At 40.5% G+C, this 16,292-nt stretch overlaps 1 long non-coding RNA gene across 1 annotated transcript; it reads left to right on the forward strand.

The window, feature by feature from the left end:
• The first annotated feature begins 329 nt into the window (after positions 1–329).
• Positions 330–15,878, forward strand: LOC307093510. The gene is made up of 3 exons (XR_013812979.1): positions 330–467; positions 11,057–11,128; positions 15,820–15,878. It is a non-coding gene; the product is annotated as an uncharacterized lncRNA (long non-coding RNA).
• Positions 15,879–16,292: the final 414 nt, after the last annotated feature.

Raw genomic sequence — 16,292 nt, forward strand, 5'->3', positions numbered from 1 at the left:
GAGGTCATCAGTGGGTCAGGGGATGGATTTACCTAATCTCCCTGCCCAGGAAGGAAACCCTGGGGAAGAGGGGAGAGGAAGAGGGAGCCGTGAACCATGGGGGCATACTTACCTGATAGTGCACTGATCTTACCCACCCCCTCAGGGAGGTGGTACACAAGTGTGACTCTCAGGCCTACTGAGTTATCAGGAAAAAGAATATAAAGCAGGTGGATACTGACCTATAGGCAAAGAAATTCAAGCCCCTGTCTGCCTGTCCCACCCTGAACTCTCTCCTCCTCTAGGTTGAATTAGGTGAAAGGAACAGCCACTGGACTCCCATGCAGAAGTGCTGATCAGAATGAGTGAAGTCTAGGCAATCATATTGGCCCACACTGTAGTTCTGGAATCTTCCAAAGGCATGCAGATGACAGCAGCTGTGGGCGCGGATTCTTCCCTTCCCTGAGGAGACAATAGGAAAACAACCGGTAAGCAAACTCAGCTTCCTCTAGTTAAAAAAAAAAAATTTTTTTTTTTTTAACTAGAGAAACGTCTGTAGTATCATTTAGCACTCACTATGTAACACTCTGTGCTAAGCAACCCATGGGGTAATACCATTATTGTCATCTCCATTTACAAATGCAGAAACTCAGAGGTAAAGAGATTGAGTTGCCCAAAGTCATTTAGCTGGAATGCAAACCCAAGTCTGGGCTGCTAACCGCTATGATACACAGCAGGGTGCTGACACCTTACTGAAAGCTTTGTCAAAGTGTTTCCCCCTGTAGATTATAATTTATATGAGTTCGGGGTCTTAGTGTGTCTTTTCACCTCTAAATCACCTATCTAGTAGGTATTCCGCAAATGGTTGTTGGATGAATAGATAAGAAGGCCTAGAATGGAGACTCTAGGCCTGGGGCAAAAAGTTCTGTGGTTTCATCTTACAGGTTCCTTTCTCAGCCATCCAAGGTTAAGAGTGCTCCTCTTCAAACCAGTTCCAGAAAGTAAGGACTTGAGCTTTGGCCTAGGAATGTGAGCAAAGTGCACTTTGCTGCCTGCCTGTGTCCTGGGCCTTTTGGGGACACTCAGCTTAAAAGAGCCCTCCGTGGGGGCCGGCCAGTCTCCACCGGTGGGCACCAGGCTGAGAGACAAACCCCAGGGAACTCTGAAGTGTCTCTTAGTTTTACTCTTTCCCGTTTATTTACTGCACACACATGTGTCTTCCAGGATCTGATGGTGGATGGGTAACTGAATTTAAGTATTCTTATTTATCATATAAAAGTAATCTCCAGGATATTTTTTATTTTATATTTAAAAAATAAGTATCTGTCTCTAATTCTGACTTATAACTTAGGGAGTGTCTTTGGGTCACAAATAGCTTAACATCTCATCAATAATGATATCTTTTATTTCTTCTTATACTTACAAATCAGTATATTTAATCAATAGTTTAGCACAAGCCATTATTTAGACATATTTTACTTAGGCACTTTTTATAATTTCTAAATCATTCTGCCTCAGGATCAGACATATTTAAACAGCCAAAGATCAGATATTTGAAGAAAGCCTCCAAGAAAAAAAATATATAAAGGCCAATATCAACAAACGAAAAAACAGAGATAATCCTGAAAACAGAATGAATTTTGTAAACTGTAATTAATATCTTTAGAAAGAGAGAAAAAAAACTATCAATCTATTATAAAAGGAACCATTCGAGAACAAAAAAGGGATCTTGGAAATTGAGAAAAAAAAAAGATTGGGAAAAAAACCCTCAGGAGATGGGTTGATAGATAAAGTTGAAAAATATCCCCAAATCAGATTAACCATTCTGGAACCACTACACACGTATAACTGGAACTGAGCAATTAAATAAATGGATGGCAGATGGTGAAAGCCAGGTTTCACTCTATTGAAGTGGGCGGTTACAGACAAACAAGGGGAGGAGGCTAGAATAATCCATCTGGTGCTGGATTAGAAGTGCAGACATCAATACGTATTCATGTTTAGCTTGATATGAAGATGGATACACACAGACATATTTATAGATGTATGTGTATACAAGAGTTGGTACATACACATACATTTCCTTGCTCTGATGGCTGAGGACCACCTGGAAGCAATGAGAGTGCAGTAGCAACAAGGTCACCTGACACCCAAGAAAGATTTCTAGTGTCATTCTTCAGTAAATTATATCGGGTCCTTAGGAGAAGGGATTGGTGCAGGGACTGTACAAGATGAAACTGGAACATCTTACAGTTCCAGGAAGTAGGAAGTGCTTAAAAAAGGAACAAGATAGGGGTATGTCAAAAGTTCATGGTAGTTAACTAAAAGAGGTCCCAGTGGCCAAAGTTGAAACCATTTAAGCAACAAAACAAAGTAGCATTCGATTTTAACCAAACTATAAAATAAATATCCACACATTTACATTGTTATAGATGCTTGATTGATTGATAGACAATAGGTGACAAACAATTCATGCAGAATTCAAAATCATTTGTGTACATGTTTCACCCTTAAGAAGATTGGAGGAGCATAATCACCCCTTAAGCTTAGGTGACACATAATGGTTTTCTAATATGCAAGAGGGTAACTTTTCTGTGTAGAAATTATACATAATAACCCCTCTGTCCTTCCTGTCTTGTCGTCTATGGGTTTCCTGAACTCTCTGCTGACAAACACTCCCAAGGACAGGTGAATAAGATTAATATAGACAGTGGCCAGTCATATTGACAGTACTAGTATGTACACTTGATGAAATGTAATGAGAATGGCCCTTTAACATGGTGGTCTCCCTTCCAAGATCCCATAACTCTAGACTAACCATGAGGAAAACATCAGCCAGATCCCAGTTGAGGGATGTTCTACAAATACTTGACCAGCATGCCTTGAAACTGTCAAGGACATCAAAACAAAGGAAAGAAAGTCTGAGGAACAGTCCCAGCCAGGAGGAGCCTAAAGAGACATGACAGTGGAACGTGATGGGGTACCCTGGATGGGACCCTGGTACAGAAAAGGGCCACTGGGTAAAAGAAAATGTGGATGAAGTATAAGCTTTTGTTAATAATACAGTATCAATACTGTTTAATTAATTTTGAGAAATGTACCATACTAATGTAAGGTGTTATTGGTAGAACAAACTGAGTATGGAGTAGATATAAACTCACAGTATTATCTTCAAGACTTTTATGTAAGTCTAAAACAATTTTAAAATTAAGTTTATTTTTTTAAGAATCCTAAAAGGTAGCACAAAAAAGGGAGAGATGTTTTATAATATAAAATGTTATGGCCCTGGCCGGATAGCCCAGTTGGTTAGAGCATCATCCTGATATGTAAAAGTTGCCAGTTTGAACCCTGGTCAGGGCACAGATAAGAATCAAACAATGAATGCATGAATAAGTGGAACAATAAATCAATGTTTCTCTCTCTTCCTCTTTCTCTTCCTCTCTCTCTAAAATCAATAAAGAAATATTTTAAAAATATATATTTAATGTCATTCTAAAAAATTAATACACTGAATTAGACAAAAGGGAAGATCTGTTGTTGGTTGTCTTACCCAATGCTAAGATATAATTCAACATTTCCAGTGTAATATAATATAGGTTTTCTATTTTAGAATGTATATAAAAATTTTATGATATATTTAGACTTAGAAGATTAGGGAGAAATGATATAAAAATGTTTTAAAAAACACCTAGGTCTTTAATGCCATCCCACAGAGAAAGTACTATCATAAGAGCCTAAGAAAATATAAGACAACACTGAACCTTCTGAATTAGGTGAGGTACATTGGACCAGGTTTAGGGCTTGGATTCTAGTTTTACATAGTCGTGGTTAAAACACTAGGCACTTCCAGGCTTTAAGTTTCTCCATCTATAATGAGTAAGATTATCCTAAGCCATCCCTAATGTCTCTTGAGTTCTGATTACCCATCATTCCATCAAGTGCAATGTGGAGAACCAACAAATATCTCCACCTAGTATGTAAAGGATCTAGGTTAAAATGTGAAAAAATAATCTATCAACAGTAAGAGTTTGTTGGCTTTAATGAGGCAATTTTTAATTTTTCACTAATAATCTAGAAATGTTATGACTTTTTATTTGAATGTTTTATCAGAAACAGAGAGGATTGGCTGACTGCATACATTGTTTGGCACCTAAAAGCCCAAAAAGGAAATAGCAGAATTTTATAAGCTTTCCCCCAAATACCCAAAGCTTTATTTTTCAAGCAGCATTTAATATTAGTATAAAAGTAGTTAGCATTTTTCAGAGGGCCCTAGGTCTTCAGTGAGAAGAGAGGTATATGACAGAGAGTCTGGCCCCATTTTGATGTTTGACTCCGATAGCTTTCAAGCCCCTTCCCCACCTCTGCCCCTTCTGCCCCATGGTTGGGCCAGATGACAAGAAAGCCCAGGTGCCTCCCTCTGACACCAGTGGGAAGTTCAAACCATACAAGCTCTGGGGCACATGTGGAAATCTTCACCTCTGGCTACCTCCTAATCACAGTAAAAGCCAAGCTGGTTTCCATTCCTTCCTCTCAAGCCAATTTTGGACCTGTTTGGGAGCCTGCCCCGCTCTCCCCAGAAAGCCTCAGTATGTGAGTCATAAAACTTATCAGTCCCTCTTGGTGCTTGTGTGCTCTCACCTGTCCTGACATCCAAAGCAAATTTTGGGTGTGAGTCATCATGCCTCCACAATGACCACAAGAGAGGGAGACATTGCTCTCTGTGGTTTTCATGAAATGAATAAGAACAACTCATTTGCCAAGTGATTTTCACTTAAAATACTGCGTCATCTCACAAAACCTGCTGACAGGTGTGTGCCTGGAGGTAAAGCAGGAGAGTAAGTCATGTCTTTTAGGAAGAAGAGACCCATCTGCTTTGAACACCCATTTGGGGGTTGGCATAGGTTTATTTCATTAGAACAAGAGTAAGATGGCAAGTCCATTTCGATATGTTAATAAACACAAGGTCCTGAGAGGTGTATGGACAGCCTGTTAATAATGTAGGCAAGACAACCCACTGGTCCCGACTGAACATGTTTCCGAGGGTTTGACGGTTTGACAGAAACTCTGACAAAAGATTGGATTAGGCTTTAACCCTCAGGATTTTTAAAATAGAAAAGAGCACAGCTGCATGCTAAATCATCAGAGTATACATTATTTAGCAACTCCTTTTATAACTGTTTGCACTACAGGTGCAATAGGAGAATGTTAATTTTATCTGCCAGGACATTTCCATTTTTGTGTCATATGATTCTTCCTTAAAAGCCTCGCTTGAAAGCTTCAGTTAAGATGTTTCTGTTGAGGTAAAACTGGGGCAAATTACTTTTATTCTCATCCATCCTGAATGGGGTATTCTGTGATGTAGAGCAGAGAAATCTCTCATTAATATTTCTAAGCTCTGTAATGCTTCCATTTTCAGCTGGATTAAAAATAAAATACATCCTAATAGCCCCAACCAAGTATTTTTATCAGGGTAAGAGTAGAAAGTGACTGTGGTGGCTCCGTGGGGATTATCGTATTACGTTCATGGAAAACCACCAACACAACCCAGGCGACATTCAAGTTTGCTGTTAAAAGTAATATATGGTTGTCTTGGGCTGAGGTCAGACTAATCTGGATCAGAAAGAAAAATGCTCTTAAAAAATAAAATAAAGAATGAAAAGGAAGACAATATTCGCCTTGTTGGTTTCTTCCTCAAACTGGGGCCGGTCCGATATGCACACCCTGCTGCTTCCTGCTGGCATATTCCCAGGGTGGAAATCAATTCGCTCTTTGTAGATATTAAGAAATTGTGGAGGCATTAAAAAAGGAAACACTGAATAGACCTATGTAGTTGGAGACAAAGGATTTAAGTGATTTGGAGGGAGAGGGCAAGAGGAAAGCTGGTCAGGATCTGGGTCCACCGGTCTCCCATTGGAGGGAATCGTGGATTTGAGGTCACTTGAGTTGGGGACTTGGGGTCACACAGGAATCCACCCAACAACTCAGAGGTTGTTTGTGTTTCTACTACTGTTGATGTTTTATAGCACCAACCAAATGCAAAGAGCTGATTTCACTTGGGGCTAAATTTATAAGGGACTTTTGCAAAATTCCTAAAATGCAATGCATCTTAAATGTTCCATTTTTAGTTAGCCTGTGTGTGTTTACTCGTTCTGCAGACAGTGGTGGGGATATATTCTTCCTTTGCCTTTGAGGAAACGCAGGCTCTGTATACACCAATGCCAAGGTGCGCCTCTATTTTAGGTCCAAAGTACAAAGTTGTTCTAATGATGACTTAACCTCAAGCCAGTTTTGACTGTAAATGTTCCATTCCATACCGGAGACTAAAACTGAGAGGATTTTAAGTGAACGACCAAAGCATTATTTTGCTAATGCTATAAACCTCAACGGTAAACCATGCCACGAAGTAAGTAGGTCACTGAAAACTAAAATGATATCAGATGTAGTCTAGGATTTCAGTTCAGTAAGATTATCTTTTTGTAATTTCTGTAAAAAAAATAAAGAACAACCACCACCAAAACCCTATTTTTACTAAAAGCTTGGGGGAAAGTTAGAGTATTTTTAAAGCTATGTTACAAGCAGAAAATTCTTCTTTTCATGCCAAGTACTTATAATAACCCATAGGTTCACCTTCCTGCTTTAGTAAAATGGTATGCTGAGTAGAATTTTATTGACTTGAAAGGTCGTGGGTCCTGTGATGCCATGGGGCCGCAGTCAATATGGATTTCCAATCAGGCGCTCATCTTGCCTTTCCTGGACCAACTATACCACTGGATAAGCAAAAAAATAAATGAGGGCAAATTACTCTTTATAGAAGTCCAGCTATAACAAGGAATGCTAGAATTAGAATAGGACCACTTTACAAACTCAGTGAATGAATGGACCTAGCTGTGAATGGACTGCAAGCATCTTAAAAAGAGACAACCAGACAGAATGTGCCTCCAAAAAAATGAACCTGAATCTGAATAAGCCTTTAAATCTCAGTAGATATTTAGAGGGGATATAAAGAATAGACAAAAATGTTATGTCACAGCATGGAGATGCAATGAGCAAAATCCATCTATGGAAAACTCTACAAGACAAACAACCCAGTACTTCAGCAAATAAATTACAAGGAATAAAAAGAGAGATAAAGATGGAGGAAGAGCCTACATAGATTAAGGGAAAATTAAAAGACATATACCCATTACAAGGCATGCCTTTGTTTGTATCTTGAGCATATAAAACAACTAAAAGGTAATATGACATATATGAGACTACTAGAGGCCTGGTGCACAAATTTGTGCACAAGTGGGGTCCCTCGGCCTGGCCTGCAGGATCAGGCCAAAACCAGCTCTCTGACATCCCCTGAGGGATCCTGGATTGCGAGAGGGTACAGGCCAGGCCGAGGAACCCCACTGGTGAACGATCAGGACCAGGGAGGGACGTGGGAAGGCTCCAGGGCATGTCCGGCCCATCTCTCTCAGCCCCGATCAGTCAGACCCCAGGAGCAAGCTAACCTACCAGTTGGAGCGTCTGCCCCCTGGTGGTCAGTGCACATCATAGTGAGCAGTTGAGCGGCCTTAGCATATCATTAGCATATTATGCTTTGATTGGTTGAACGGATGACCGGACATTTAGCATATTAGGCTTTTATTATATAGGATTGATAAACAATCAGTTATTTTATTACAGTTACGTGACCATTGTTATTTCTTTTAGGAATGATAATAATATTTTGGTTATAAGAGAAAAATAGAATCTTTTAGAGATATAAACTGAAATATTTAGAGATTTTTTCCAAATCTATTTTTATTTGACAAATCCATATTTTCTGGAATTACTTCCTCCAGGAATTTTGTCTGGCTCCCCACCCTCTCCCCCACGCATGAGGTGCCCTCCATTACATCTCAGTGACACCTCATACGTATCTCTATCATTGCACCTACATAGTGTGTAATAATTTCTTTATGAGAGTGTCTCTGCCACTCGACTGAGCACCATAAGAAACCATGCCATAGCCGAAACCGGTTTGGCTCAGTTGATAGAGCGTCGGCCTGCGGACTGTGGGGTCCCGGGTTCGATTCCGGTCAAGGGCACGTACCTTGGTTGTGGGCACATCTCCAGTGGGAGGTGTGCAGGAGGCAGCTGATCGATGTTTCTCCCTCATCGATGTTTCTGACTCTCTATCTCTCTCCCTTCCTCTGTAATAAATCAATAAAATATATTTTTAAAAAAAGAAAGAAAGAAACCATGCCATAATTGACTTGGTGTCCCCAATGCCTGGCACATGGTAAACAATAAATCTGTAAATGCAGGGGTGTTTCATTAAAACCAGTATTTTATTTTCAGCTATACATGTGTATAGCAACCTGGAGGCTTTTTTCCTTTTTTGTTTTTCATCTTTATTGAGGTGTAATTGACAAATAAAATAGTAACATTTAATGTGCAAAACATGATGATTTGAGATAGCCGTTGAAGAAGCCTGGCTCCGGAATATCCTTGCTTGACCACACTCAACAACTTCCCTAAGGTGACCAGATTCTTGCTAACCAGTGCATGGACTTCATAGAAAACAGCAATGCTGGGCCTTGCACTTCCAAGCACCTGATTCATCACTTTATCCCAGCCAGAAAATACTCAGAAATAAATGCAACCTTAGGAAGACAAAACAATCAGTATATTTGTATCAGTATAATTGTATCAGAATAATCTAATAATTCATGTGCTTAGTTGAATCAATCAAGTTGCTTCACACTCAAGTCCAGATATTTTGCCCAGCTGGTGAAAGAGTGTCTTTGCTCAGGATGAGAGTAGAGGTGGCACTGACCCCATTGGAAAGACATCCATCATTCCAAAACAAAAACAGATTCCTAAGTTAGCTCTTTCCTTCCTACCTCTAGCCCCCATATGGGTATGCCTCCTTGTTTGAAATAATATCACAGTTAATCAAGGTTATAAAAACACTGAACATTCCTCCCTTGTTTGAGGAATTTGGAGTTGGTAAAAATCATTGTTGAACAAAATATCCAAGATAGAGTGGAATAGAATTAGCTTGACCCTTCCTTTTTTTTTCCCCCTCCAAGAAGAGTCTAGCTGACTCCAGGATTCTTGGCTCGGCCATTACTCAAGCCACAAATACTTCAGTTATCCAATGAGTCAGCGTCCTTCAACCACACTTTAAATAAAGACTTTCTATCATGATATTTTTCACATTGTTGTACTCCCAATTGTGTTCAGATTTCTTTCCTCATTTCTTTCTGCAGAGAGATGCGCCAAAAGGAATTTCAGGAGGACTAGGCTCAAACAACAAACAGCCTATCAACTATTAATTCTTGCAACTGATCCTAAAATTACTCTTTTCCTTCCTTTCTTTCTTTTTCTTTCTTCTTTCTTTCTTTCCCTCTCTCTCTCTCTCTCTCTCTCGCTCTAGCACTCTCTCTTTATCTTTCTTTTCTTTCTCTCTCTCTTCCTTCCCACATTTCCACATTTTTATTGTGGATATATATATATATATATATATATATATATATATATATATATATATATATATTGCCATTTTAGACATTCTTAACTGCATGCTTCAGTGACATTAGATACATTCACACTGTTGTGCAACCATCATCACCATCCATCTCCAGACTGAAACTTCTGATAAGTTTCAGTTAAATGCCAACTGCCCGTCCTCTTACCCTGTCCCTAGGTAATTGCTATGAACTTTTGTTTCTATGAATTCATCCTTTGCTTTTTGGGCGGTTTCAATAATCTGATAATCATTATAAGGGCTATGGATTACTAGAGCAAGAAAGACTATCCTTTTATACTTAATTTTCCATTTTCAACATTTGATTATTAAATTTGTAAATGACCATTGGTTCTTATTCTAATTCAGTACACTTGCCCGCCAGACTGTTTTAGGTGCATTTTTGTGGTTCTTAATATAATCAAATATTGGACAGGAAAAGAGATAGGGGCTCTACTTAAAAATAAAAGTGGCCCTGTCAGCGTGGCCCAGTGGTTGAGCATCGACCTATGAACCAGGAGGTCATGGTTCAATTCCTGGTCAGGGCACATGCCTGGGTTGTGTGCTCAAACCCCAGTAGGGGGCATACTGGAGGCAGCCAATCAGTGATTCCCTCTCATCATTGATGTTTCTATCTCTCTCTCCCTCTCCCTTCCTCTCTAGAATCAATAAGAATATATTAAAAATAAAATAAAATTTAAAAAATAAAAGTGTGTAGAGAGGAATCGACAGGACTACTCCAGCCATGAAGACAGAAGAGAAGCAGTCCAGAGATGGAAGACACTGACATCGCCTTGCCATATTAGCAGTTAGCAGCTGTGCATCACTGCAGGTTGCCCAGGACCAAACCAGAGAGGGTCAGACCAGCATTACCACCATTTGTCCACCATCCAGAACTGAAATGTCATTGCTGACATGTACACATAAGGAACTGTTGGACATTGAAATTGGGTCTCAAAAGAACTGTTGGCCCAGAAAGAAACTCACTACAGACTGATTCATTTGCCTGTCAGCATAACCATTATTGCTTGTCTCATTTTCGGTTCTTATAAGTGTATTTCTAATAGCACATGATCTCACTCATCTAGGGGAAATAATGAACAACATAGACTGATGAGCAAGAACAGACTCAGAAACAAGGAGGCATGGATCAGACTGTCGGGCCCCAGAGGGAGGGTAGGAGAGGTGGGGGTAAAGGGGAGAGATCAACCAAAGGACTTGTGTGCAAGCATATGAGCCTAACCAGTGGTTAAGGACAAGAGGGGGGTGGGGGCATGCGTGGGGCGGGGTGTGGGATGGGAATGGGGGGATGAGGACAAATATGTGATACCTTAATCAATAAATAAATTAATTAATAAAATAAATAAATAATAAAAGTGTGTTAGGAAAATAGTTTACACCATTGGCTCACAAAGGTTTATATGATCTGTGTTTCAGTGGCATTTCTCTTCATGGTGCCTGTTAGTCATGGATAATTAAGAATTTTCTAAGTTTGAGGCAGTTGATTGAGTTCCTGTAAAAAGCTTTTACCCACCTATTTATCAAGTTTTTAACTAAATAACCTTTTCTCTTTCTCAGATGACTCTGAGCTGACACATCAGAAAACAGGCAACGTGGTGAACTTCAGAAGGAACAATCAGAGTAAATTAAGTAAGTCAAAAGTGAGCAACCAGTAAAGCAACTTCCCATTGCTGGAGGGCAAATGGTGAGGCAGAAAAAGCCTATTGTTCTGCTGTCCGAGCCAAGTGGGCAGGATGTGAAGTGGGCGGGTGAGCAGTCCTAATTGCACAGGCAGGTCCAGAGTCCCAGCGGCCGGGGAGAGCCGAGTTTAACGCATGTGACTTTGGGCCTGACCACCAAATTCTCTAAGAGTCATTTTTAAAAAATTTTCATACAAATGGAGGGGCGGCGGGGGGGCGGGGGTGGGGGAGTGATTGCATAAAATCTATCCCAATCCCAAACCCCTTAGCTCTGTAATGAAGAAATAAAAAGGGAGAGAGGGGAGAAGTGAGGAATGAGATACGGCTCTTCAGTGAATTTTTCAGGAGCCTAATTTAACAAAATACCTTTTATTATTATTATTAGTGTCTTGTTTCAGAAAACTTCTCTCACCCCAACTCTCATGGAAGTGATAGTGCACATACTTTTAAGATCTTCAAACAAGGTTTCTGTGCATTTTGTTTTATTAAACATGTATAGCATACTTTAAGTATAATCTATGCATGATGTGTGGGACTATGAAAGTAGACAGACCTAAAAAGTGAATTAACAAGTGAACTACTGCTTTTTTTATTTCCTCAAGATGTTTATTTGAACCTGACTATATGAGTATATACGCAGCAAATATTATAGTTTCTATATTTGTTAACATCCCAGGGATACATTCTTGCAAATCTTACTGGTTACACTAATAAGTAAAAGTTAGATTACATAGTTTAAACTTCCATTTTACACAGTTGACAATTTTTTATTTAAATATAGTTGGCATACAATATCATATTAGTTTCATGTGCAAAATATAGTGATTCGACGTTTATACACCTTACGACACAATCACCTTATGAAGTCTAGTAACCATCTGGCACCAGAACCACTGCTTTTTGGATATTACTCTCTTGATAAGGAAAATATCAGGAAAGAGGACTTTAGCTTTGGTGAAATTCTCCTTGGGATAAAAGGTCAACCATTGATCATTCAACCCCTTTGAATTGGTCCCACAACCGCTTTAATAACATCCTGAGAACATTCCTGGTGGGGTAATTACAAGGGATTTTCTACCAGAAAGGTCTGTACTCCCCTTTTCACACACTAATTATCCTTCTAAAGAGTTGGGTTTGCCCGGAGGTCCCTCCATCTAGACCTCCAATGGCCTCCCTCTGAGGAAAGCATTCATCTTTTCCTCCAAGCCCAGGCCTAAATCATTTTGAACTGTATGGCTAGAGGCTCTTGACAAGTCTGGAAACAACCGCATTTGTGGTCAGACTTCATCCCTTGAAGGCAGATGCTAGAAGAGGTTTTATGGAGCTTTCCAACTCCCTTCCAGGGACAACCCAGAAGAGCCTTTGGTCTTAAAAAGGGATCGAAATCCAAATCAGTGTCCTAACAAATCCACCCCCCAGGACCACCAAAAACTCACTGAAATAAAACAGAATCTCGAGAAAAAAAACTCACCAACCAAACCAAAAGTCTAAAAGGATGTGATGATGAAGTGGACAAAGCCTGGAGCCGATTCTCTTTTAGACAAAACAACAATAAAGGTCACTTCAAACATTTCTATTTTTCTTACGTGCACTGGGCACAGCTAAGCTGTTTGTTTTCTGGAAGCATTTTTCCCCTTCCTTATCCAAACATCTACACGTAACCTCAAGGAGAACACGGCATCTCAAATCCCAAATGTGTCCCTGCTCCATCCAGTTCGCTCTCCAGCTGAGAAGTTCATCATATCCCAATTTAGTAGCTATTCTTTTACATGTTGCAGTAAACATCATAATAGACACGAACAGGCAGAGCAGGTAGTGAGAACATCGCGGCCAAAAATATCCCAGGCACCCACCGGCACACTTCCTTTCTCCGGCTTCCTTTGGTGCTTCAAGGCCGGTGCATGTTTACCTTGCACAAGACAAAGCTCACTGCAGCCTTGTAGGGAGTAAAGTCCCTCTCGCTTGCCTGCTCCAACCACTGTGTGTGCTGCCGGAGGCAGTGACCTGGGACAACACCCAGCCCTGTGGCTCAGGGATGACTGTCCATGAGGAGAGAAGAGGTCACGTGTAAAGGAATTCTGCTCAGTCCTGCACAGGGGCATGGAATGAGTATCCCATTCACCACACAGAGATCAATTGTTACAATAGTTTACTGGAGAACAGGACAGTAACAGCTTTGGGAGGGAGGAGAAAATACATCCTCTCTTCCTCCCAGATCTCCGGTAGCCAGGAGATTGGAGAGGATGGGGCACAGCCCACGGATTTTCTCCCACGCCCTGGATGTCCGAAGAGCCCCCAGCCGGGGCCGCAAGACAGAAAAGGGATTTAGAAGTAACAGAGCACAAGTTTTAGATTTTAAATTCGTCCATTCACTTGAAGCTCTTTAATAAAGAAGTAAAATATGGTCACTACTTTTACTTTTTAAATTTTTTACTGAATTTATTCAAGTGACAATGGTTAATAAAAGTATATACGTCTCAAGTGCACAGTTCTATAGTACATCATCTGTATATTGTATCGTGTGTTCACCACCCAAAGCTCTCTTCACGTGTATCTCAGGAAACACGATAGCCGAAGACAAATGTGTCTTCCCATATTTTTACAGCTGATTCGGCTCTTCATTGGAAAATCTTGGAGGAGAGAGACGAAGACTGATCGATATGCATGGTCCCCAGTGTCCCGACAGAATCATTGTACATTGGTTCTGAATTCATCTTTAATATTTAAACAACACACACACTCAAAACGTTCCCTTTTCTTTTTCATTTCATCTTCCTTCAATTCCTTAGCTCTCCCCTATTTCTGTTTCCTACCTGTCTTCCTCTTCGCTCACATCCACCAATCTCTCCCCCTTTTCCTTCCAATTTTTATTTCACTCAGGCTTCCGGAATGGTTCTTGCTAGTTATGACAGAAATGGCAGGTGCTGAAGAAAATATGAATACATGAAATTGCCCTTCATTCCGATAACCTGGGTCTGCTCCTGAGACTCGACACAGAAGAGTGAGAAGAAAATGTAGTGGACAAGTGAAGGATAATGGAATTCTACCAGAAGAGAAATGGGATTCAGCTGGGAGGGAAGACTGGCCACTTCCCCTCTATCCTGTTCTTCTTGACTAATGGGCAAGAAAGAGACTGGCTTTTTGAAATAATGAACCAGTCATGCCCAGCTGCAGGAAATGAGCAAGCACCTCAGAAAAGTCCCTAAAAGAATAATGACAGAAAATAGTCATATACCACACAGCAGTTACCCGCTCTCCAGGAAAAACTCAATCATAAATGGGAACAAATTGGTGTTCATCTGCTTAACAGAATAGACAGAGCCTTCCGTGTGCAGCCTGTGCTGCAAAGACTGTGTCTGAGGACAAGGGAGGGGACGACTGTGCAATGCCACAGCTGAGAAGAAACTCACTTCACACAGGGAAGAGGCCCTGCCCAACACCTCCCGTATACGTCCAACTATCAGAACTGATACCACAACTTTCTATACTAAGAACTGTGAATGGTTCACCAAGGCAACAGCATCCTCTGCCCTCCAAGTAAGAACATGTACTTCTCCTTTTATCCCAACTAATTGAATTTCATCATCCCTTCTTCACACCCTGGGCAAGTCCACATGTGGAGCCCATCAAAGTGTCGAGGCACCGACGGTGGTTTCTGGCAGTCGCGCCGTGGGTTTCAGCACCACACCCAGATTAGTCAGACAGCTCCACGAACACCCCTGCACCGGAGCTGCCGGGCCAAACTCCTTCCAGGAGGCCTGGACTTCCCTCCCACCGCCTGTTAGCGTCACTGCGGCTCAACGGACAGGAGTTACATCACTCGCTTCGTCCACATGAAAAATGAGGTGTCTGTAGGATGCAGTGAGGTTGAGGTCAAGGGAGAGAGGGGAAAGGAAGCAGGAAGGGAAGGAAAGATCATGTTTTCTAAAATGAGATAATAAATCCATAACATAAGGTCCTGGTTTGAAATGGACTAATATAAATGTTTTTCTTGGTAAAATAAAAATTGGTAATCACATGGCATTATCCCCCACCTTTCTTTCTTTTTTGTTTTCACAATTTACTCTTCTGTCATATTCAAAAGACTGGATCATGGGTTTCATGTGATTCCTCAATTGTGTTTCTTCCAGACAGAACATGAAATGGATTGCTGCTTTTTAAAATGATATTTTTTTCACCTAACTCAAATCGTATCAGCTTCACAGGTTTCTAAATGATGACAATAATTTCCAAAAAAAAAACCCAAACTTTTATGGAAGGAATACACTTTTATCCATTACATTTGTACCTCAGGTTAGACATTCTACTGCTCTTGCTTCCTAGAATTTAAAGTAAATCTGAAGAGGAAGTTAAATATTCTCCAGAGTGAACCCCACACTGTAGTTGGTGGTTAACTCGTGCTTTCTAAAATCCAGGTCTCCAAGAAACCAAAGGTACGGATTCCAAACAACTGTGGCTTTATTTTAACAATTTCATTTTAGGCCAGATAAGTCCATTCATGGATCGTCTTCAAAATATCAAAGCACTTTATAGAGATGTACTAATTAAACCTTACAAAAATTTTTGAAGGTGAAAAAGAAGCACACATGTTTACAGAAAGACAACATTTTAGTTTTCTGTTGTTTTCCTCTGTGTTTCCAGTGGCAAAAGCAGAGGCGACAGATGGCCCCAGAACTGTGCAATGTGTTGGAAAGAGGTGGTAGGTAAAAATCTCTCTTCTGAGTTTTGTTGTTGTGGTTGTGGTTGTTTATTTATTTATTTAACCTGGAAAAGGACAAGCAATTTAAAATGTATAATCCCTTTTTATTTTTATTTTTTTTTTGTTTTTAAAGGATGCCAACAGCAGAGTATATGTTTAGAAAACTCTCAAGCCTCCTCCCAGTTATGCTCCTACGAGTTAATCGTGGGCTCAGCAAGTGTTCTCTGAAAAAGCCAGCCCGAACCATTCTGGGTTCCAAGCTCGCAGGTCTCTGCTGCAACCCTTCAACGGTGGCTGCGTGGCTCCAAAACAGCCGCAGACAGTACAGAAGTGAATGGGCGCCGCTCTGTTCCAATACCTTTGTTTTAAAACAGCCCAGGCCTGATTTAATCCGTTCTTCCGCCAACAGTTACTC

This window comes from Cnephaeus nilssonii (genome assembly GCF_951640355.1).
Source record: "Cnephaeus nilssonii genome assembly, chromosome: 2".
NCBI classification, from domain to species: domain Eukaryota; kingdom Metazoa; phylum Chordata; class Mammalia; order Chiroptera; family Vespertilionidae; genus Cnephaeus; species Cnephaeus nilssonii.